Below are 7,612 nucleotides of genomic sequence, written 5' to 3' on the forward strand. Positions count from 1 at the left end.
TTTCCCTGTCAGATCTTGGCACAGGAAGGTGGGAGTTTTTCTCTGCCATAGCAAAAACCAGGCACTTCACTTTGACAGCTCTCAAGCATGGCTTTCTCAAAAGGTACCAGGCAAGAGTCTGGGATGTCAGCACAAATGTCAGGCTTACAGGTATGCAATTAGCACCTTGATTCTCCTTTATCTAACTTTAAGCCAACACAATGCAAAACTAGTAATAAGCTAGGTGGCAGATGTTCAGCACGAAAAAGAAAATTAGGTCTCCTCTCTACTTGCTTTGATGTTTTTTCCATTAAAAAAAATTAAATTAGTTGAAGTGTCACTGGAATATTCTGAGGGTCTACTAAGTGCCTGCTTTATTTGTATTGTGTTTGTATTTGTATTTGTCTTTGTATTTGTATCTCAAATGGCAATTGAAAATAATGTAAAGTAGTATGGTCCTCAGGCCATGAGATGGTTGGTGAGGGAGTTTTCTAGAAGAGCTTTTAGGTGATAAGCTACTATACATGTCATCAAGAAAGGAGCTGGTTTATTCAATATAGCTGAATTCATGCATACTTGAGAAGGATAAGGAATAAAATAATTCAGAAATTCTGAAAGAACTTCAGGCTTAATACATGCCATCACTGTTTGGGGGAAGGGGGTAATTTTTATTTTATGTGGTTTAATATAATATGAAAAATCCTCATTTACAGGTTTTAATTTATTTGCTTTAAGTAATGTGAAAATTCTTCACTCACAAGATACCTTGGGGATGCCGGAAGCAGTGGAGGGGCTTTCCTGGAGCAGCCCCAGGAACGATGGATATTATCCTTATCTGTGCTGCCATCTAATGGCTCACCAGCCTCTGCGGGCGTCGTTCTCAAGAGTTACTTAAAGGCAGCTTTGCATTTGCATTCCTAGAGATCAAGGTAACAAAACCAGTGCACGCGTTACCTCCTGTGCCTCCCAGAAACAGGGCAAAATCCAAGAGGTGAAACCATCACCATATTAACTTGCACTGAATAAAGTTTGAGACAAAGTTTGAGAACTTCTGTTGTTTTGTTTGAATTTCTGAGACTGAAGAGAATAAGCTTTATCTTTTGTAAATGCAGATGAGAACTTTGCTTAACATTTTAAAAGCATTTTCCAGACCTGTGAAGCCCAACACTTCCTAGGGGAAGGCTTCTGCATTTCCCAGATAGGACAGACACTAATTTCTATTTACCCTCTCAAAGAACCATAGAATCATAGAATGGTTTGGGTTCAAAGCGACCTTAAAGATCACCCAGTTCCAACCCCCTGCCATAGGCAGGGACACCTTCCACCAGACCAGGCTGCTCAAAGCCCATCCAGCCTGGCCTTGAACACTTCCAGGGCATCCACAGCTTCTCTGGGCAACCTGTGCCAGTGTCTCACCACCCTCACAGTAAAGAATTTCTTCCTAATACCTAATCTAATCTACTCTCTTCCAGTTTTAAACCATTATCCCTTGTCCTATCACTAGGACCCTGCACTTGGCCTTGTTGAAACTCAGGAGGCTGCCATGGGCCCACTTCTGGAGCTTGTCCATGTCCCTCCCCATGACATCCCATCCCTCAGATATGCCAAGTGTACCACTCAGCTTGGTGTTGTCTGCAGACCCACTCTCAGCTCCAGCATAAGCTGCAAGCTGCAAGTTATCAAAGCTCCAAGTGGTGTTTGGGAGCACAGAATGGAGGGAAAGAACAGCAGAAGTAGGACGCATCAGAACAAATGGAAAAGTTAGGTAGTTTAAGTCAAACCTCTGTACCAGGAGACAACCATAACTGGACAGCATTTCTCCAAACTGCTCTTGTTGAAAAAGCAGAGGTTAATGAGGCTACTGAAATAATGACTCTGAGATGATACTAAATATGGCAATGATGAGCTACGGTCATGCAATAGGAGACTAATGAGCATCTTCAAAGGCAACAGAACACAGAAAATTGATGGTCCCTAAAGGAACAGAACATCAGATTTAGGCCCTCCAAGATAGCATTTGCTCTGAGAAATGCTAAAATGGTGAAATCTGATTATGGATTACCAGGATGAGGGCTGGGAGCAGCTAAAGCCCCTAATCGCAGAGGAACAATGCAGGGACTCTAGAAGCCATTAACACATTGACCTCGAGAAAAAGCCTGCTGTGAGGGTGCAGTGAGATTCAGTCTATGGCAGGCATACCAGTAACAATGAACTCTTCCTGCCTAGTGAGGCTGTGCAGCCTCCCAAAGTGATGTCCCCAGGCCCCTACCACTCCCAAAGGAGTCTGGAGAACAGGAACCAGAGGCAGAGACATCCTACACAGGCACTGCCTGAGGAAGGAAAAGGCCGAGGATATAGCAAAGCCCAGAGAAGTAAACTGGAAAAAGTCCAAAGCCAACACTGATTTTGAGACAGGATTTTTGGCAGAGAAGCTCCCAAAGCAGTAAGAAATTATCACCACATACATATATTTCATGTATTTCATACTGAGGCACCTGGTAGTCTTCTCAGAGGCCTTAGACAACAGGCCTCCAAAATGAGTTTGTTAAAGAACATGGCATGCATGTATGTGAGCCAACTTAAATAACTCTGCCTGCTGCTTTTGCATGGTAGGAGTCACTGCTAGGTGTTGAGCTCTGAGGAACCACCAGAGAAGATGATACTCAGGTCTGCCAGTCATCACTGGACTGTGCTTCTGTTCTCACAGAGAGATCATACCTCCAGCTGTCACCAAATAAAACATATATTATATATATGTTATATATAGTTATATATTCCTGATATATTCCTTCCCCTTTTTGCTGCTTCTCTACCCTTACAGGCTCCTCCAAAGTAGAAAAGCAAAATACATACATATCTGTATTCAGAACCCATAAAAAACTCACAAACACATCACATTTTACTATTTTTCAGTAGCATGTATTTCATTTTTTCCTTTTTACGAGAATTACAGAGGAGGAAGAGGCTCAGCTAAATTCAGCAAGTGCAGGGAAGAATCTCAGAACCTGAGGTACATGGAGAGGCATGGAGTCACAGTACTGCAGGAACATTCATGTTGGAGGGGCTTTGGGAGGCATCTAGTGCAACCTCCTGCTCCATGGGGTCACGGCACTCTCCATTCTGGTCCCATAAACATCAGTGGTGAAAAGTACATGGTGTTTCTGGGCAGACTGCTCCAATGCTTAATTAATCTGCAAATGAGTCAATAATTAAGTAAATATCAATGGGGACATGCTGACACATGATATCAGAGCAGCTGCTATGTGTGTGGCTACACTCTTAAGGAGAACCATTCCAGTCTTCTTACAGTATGTTTTAACTCATAGACATGTGCACAGAGGTCAGATTTTAATGTATTAACAGTGCTAACTTGTCATTGGTACTGAATTATATTCTTGCTGTAGTTGGAAGGGATGTATTTCACCTAAGCTTGTCCATTCTACCTATAAGAGCTAAAGTCAGAAAGCTTTATTACTGTGTTGAGAAGTAATAAAGGTATATAGACCAACAGAGAAATTATTGGAGTGTAACCCTCACATTTGTAGCTATGTTTTCTACAGAATTCCCCACCCCAGGCAGAAAAAATCAGGTTGATCCAACATGTGGCTCCCAGACCCATGCCTGCAGCCTGGACAGTACATTAAACAACTCTGCCAGCATGCAGTACCTCTGTAAAAACACCAGGTTTTGTGAAAACTGTTTTGCATTGCTGGGGTAGATTGGAAAATTTGCAACAGGTTGTCAGTGAAAACTGAAACAGGTTATGCAAAGGCGCTGCTGAAACCCAGAACAAGGTGAAAGAAGCCAAGCACAAGTTCCTTGTGCTTGTACAACTTGGTGGATGTAGGAGCGCACAGGCTGGCCTGGAGGTGTAGAAGACCAGTGTTACAGTCAGCAGTGTCTGTTTCCAGACTGTGAATTCTGTTCATCTAGGACCCTTCTCTGCTAGTGGGGGAAGTCTTTCCAGACACTGGGAAAATACTCAAAATCTGGAGACAACTGTGTGGTGTTACATCATCACAGCCCCTGTTTCTTACTGGACTTGAACAATATCTTGAAGGTAATGAGTCTTCTTTCCCATTTCTGTGATTTTTCTCTTCCCATCATCTCCCTTTTCCTTTCTATTCCTAATTATCTTTTTTTTTTTTTTTTTTTTTTTTTTTTTTTTTTTTTTTTTTTTTGAGAGAGAGAGTTTATAATAACTAGTGTTATTCTGAAAGCCCAAATAATTTATCCTGGACTTCTCAGTAAAGAGGTATGGATGTATTATGTTTGTTTTATTTTGTTGGTTTTGTTGTGGTTTTGGTTTGTTTGGGGGTTTTTTTCCTATTCTTAAAGTGACTTCTGAGCACTCACAGTCATGATGAAATGCAGGAAAATATGGACATCACATATTGTAAAGTTTTCTAACCCAGAGGGCAAACAAAAAGTATTCAAAGCTCAGCTGCACTTAAACCTCATTATTTTTAAGCCGATCTCATGCTACTTTGTAGTCTAATTCACTGTACTTTAATGCCAAGTCCTGCAGTAACTAGCTAAAAAGAGCACTCATCCAGGGGTGTGGAAAAGAATATGCCAGCCAGATGTCGTCCCAGGCCAGAAAATGAAGCAGCACAGCAGGGAAAACAGGCTCCAGGGCTGAGCTGCCTGGTGCAGTGCCTGCTGGGCATTGTGCCAGAAAACAGCCTGAAGCAGTTTTCCCAGTTCTCACTCCCGTTCCCCCCTTTTTTCAGCATGTTAGATGGTTAGTATCAACAAGAGACCCTTTTAAGCAAAGGGATTTATTGAATACAAGAGGAAGTAAAGGGAAGTGACTTTCCAAAGGAACAAGGGAGGAGAAATATTTATGAAGACAGAGTATTCCAGAGCCCCTGTACAGCCCAGACCAAGATTAATATTTTGCACACCATGTTGTTAGATGAGAAGCCCAGGGATACCTCCAAGCCCCCCAATCCCTCCAGTGTCAAGTGAAGGTTCAGTCAAAGACATTGGTATGTGCCATTTTGTAAAGGTTTTGAGGTCATCACAGAAGGAAGAGACAGAGAATCAGAAGGGCTGAAGCACCACTACCCAGGATTTCACTGCCTGACTTAAGGACCAGACATGTTGCTAGAAAAAACTGTACTTGTATGCTACAGCTGTGAGAGATCAGTAGGATCCTTTTCTTGGGACTGGTCAGAAAGTTTAACTCGGAGGAGATCAGCAGATGCATTACTCAAACCAGGTGTAATTTCTGTCTCCACATATGTCCAGCCATGTGGCTTGGTGATCCTGGCTCTTTTCTTGTGGCAGGGATTAGTCCACCCTGTGCCCAGGCCAGCTCCATCAGAACTACCAGTTGTCCCAGTATCCCAGTTATGTCCCCTTTACGAGACAGAAGCAGAAATTTGTCTGCTGGTCTCAAGACTTCATCAGCTTCATCAAAGCATGAGCCTCAGCCATATTTTTACCTGGGCTATCCAACATGTTAAAATCGGAGATGAATCACTAAGAATGTGGTGCCATGGCTGGTTTATGTCAAACTAAGCGCGAGCTGCTATCAAGAGGAGCAGCCCTGCCCTCCCCTGCACACTCCCATCACCTCTCCACTGTCAATACTGGTGCTCATCTATATGCACAGTCAGCTGCACCACTGAGCTGGTTCAACCCACTCTATGGCCACATCATTATCAGTGCCAAAATGCATTGAGGAGCACCAGCTTGGGGACTGAAAGGGAAGTCTGTAGTGGATTGACGTATCTTGTTCAAGCACCCTACACAATGACTGTGTGTGCAGAGTAAGTCTGGTGCATCCTGATCCCATTGGTGACACTGTGCATACACTGGACAACCCACTCAGCACTCACACAGGTGGTCCAAAACACCTCACATGTGTCAGTCATAAAGGACACTTGCTGTGAAGTCCATCTCTGTGTGACCACCAAGACCACTGAATATGCACAGACTGTCCTGGACAAGTCTGACCACTCAGCAGGATGTGCTGGATGTGCCCATTGCTCCCTAGACACAGCAGGACCTCTCATTTATCTATGGGAAGGGCAGCTCCTCCTAGGACAACACCACCTCCACCCATGTTCTGCCTGCAGATTCCCAAATTTCCCACCTGTAGCTGACTGTCCATTCTCAGGGCTGTCCTGAAAGAAATTGCTGTGGCATCAGATGAGTCAGATACAGATGAGTCAGCTGTAAATGCTACCCAAGACAAGGAAGAGAGATGACTTTGACTACAGAGGTTTTTAATCTGACAACAAAGCCTTCCATATACTTGGAAGTTGAAGCTACTCAATATGACAAAAATGTGTAAGTAGGAGGGTCATTCATTTTTAGTACATAGCAAACTGCCTCCATTTCAAGTTTTGAATCAAGATTTTCAGCAAAGCAATATTTGGCCTTGATCGAGGCATTTCTGAGTGCAGTGGTATCTGTACAGAGACTGTGTAGCAGTGCATGGAAAACCCAGACACCCCTGACAGACAGGCTTTAGGAAATCTTCCTGCTGTTGTTCAAGGAGGACTTGCCCCTAGCTCTTCCCTGCGCCTCCCTGCCAGGGCTTGCTGAACCTATCATGGGGCTCATAGAAGGGAGTTTGCCACTTAGATATAAAAAGTCATGATTGTTAGAAACTGGCAATTAGGATGAGTATACAGGGTCATCTAGTGAATCCTCTGAGAGCATTAACACCAGCAGAGAAGTTAGGAAGGAGGGGAAGAGTCACAAAAGAGTTAGGAGGGAGGAGAGGAGTCATGACTTGGGAAAAGCAACTTAAACTGAAGGAAGGGCACTTACTTGATTTAATTTACCGAAGTCCTCCAAACAACTCACAAAGCAGCCTGGCTTTCAGCTGACATAATATATGTTAAGTGAATGTAGTATAATTAACATTATTTGACTGGAAAATAAGTATTTCCAAGTTTCATTAGGCTTATAAGGAAAAAAACCCCAATTTTAGATGAATATTCCTGAGCAAAGATAGAGTTGAGGATTTAGAGTTGATGTTTGCCATGGCAAGTTACTTATGTATAGATGCTAGTGAAATTACTTGAAGGAGGCAGGGGAAGCAAACAACCTTTGGCCAAATGTGAAGTGCATGCACTGCACTGAGCACCATGCTTCCCTCAATGTGTTCTGCATGACCTCAGTTTCCATTTTATCAAAACTTGATTGAACTCAAAGGGACTGAGTCCCAGCAAAAGGATATTTTCCCCTTGTTTTCCTGTGCCATACACAAGCAGGAGCAGTGAAAACAATGAGAAACCAAGCTGCACCCTTTTGCTCTGCACAACTTCCTGAAATTTGTCCTGAGCAAGATAAACCAGGCTACAGCAAAACACAGGTCAAGGTTAAAATGTCATCTGCTAGGATGCTGTGGAATTTGGGAACAGTCATATTTTCACACCATCTGCTTCTTTACGATAAATTACTTTGTGACCCGGGTGTATAGTAAGATGTACAGAGAAAATGTAAGATGAATATCCTTCTAGCCTTTACTAGTCTCACCAGAGAAGCAACAGAAGTCTTGTTTTAAACTAAGGAAGGATAAAAAGCACTAAAAACTGCATGGGAAACGGCCCAGAACTGCAGGGGATTTGGACAAAAGGCTTTCAGGGCTGCAGGCAGAGGCCTGGCTGGGGAC

The sequence above is a fragment of the Aphelocoma coerulescens genome, chromosome 1A (genome assembly GCF_041296385.1).
Source record: "Aphelocoma coerulescens isolate FSJ_1873_10779 chromosome 1A, UR_Acoe_1.0, whole genome shotgun sequence".
Classification (NCBI taxonomy): domain Eukaryota; kingdom Metazoa; phylum Chordata; class Aves; order Passeriformes; family Corvidae; genus Aphelocoma; species Aphelocoma coerulescens.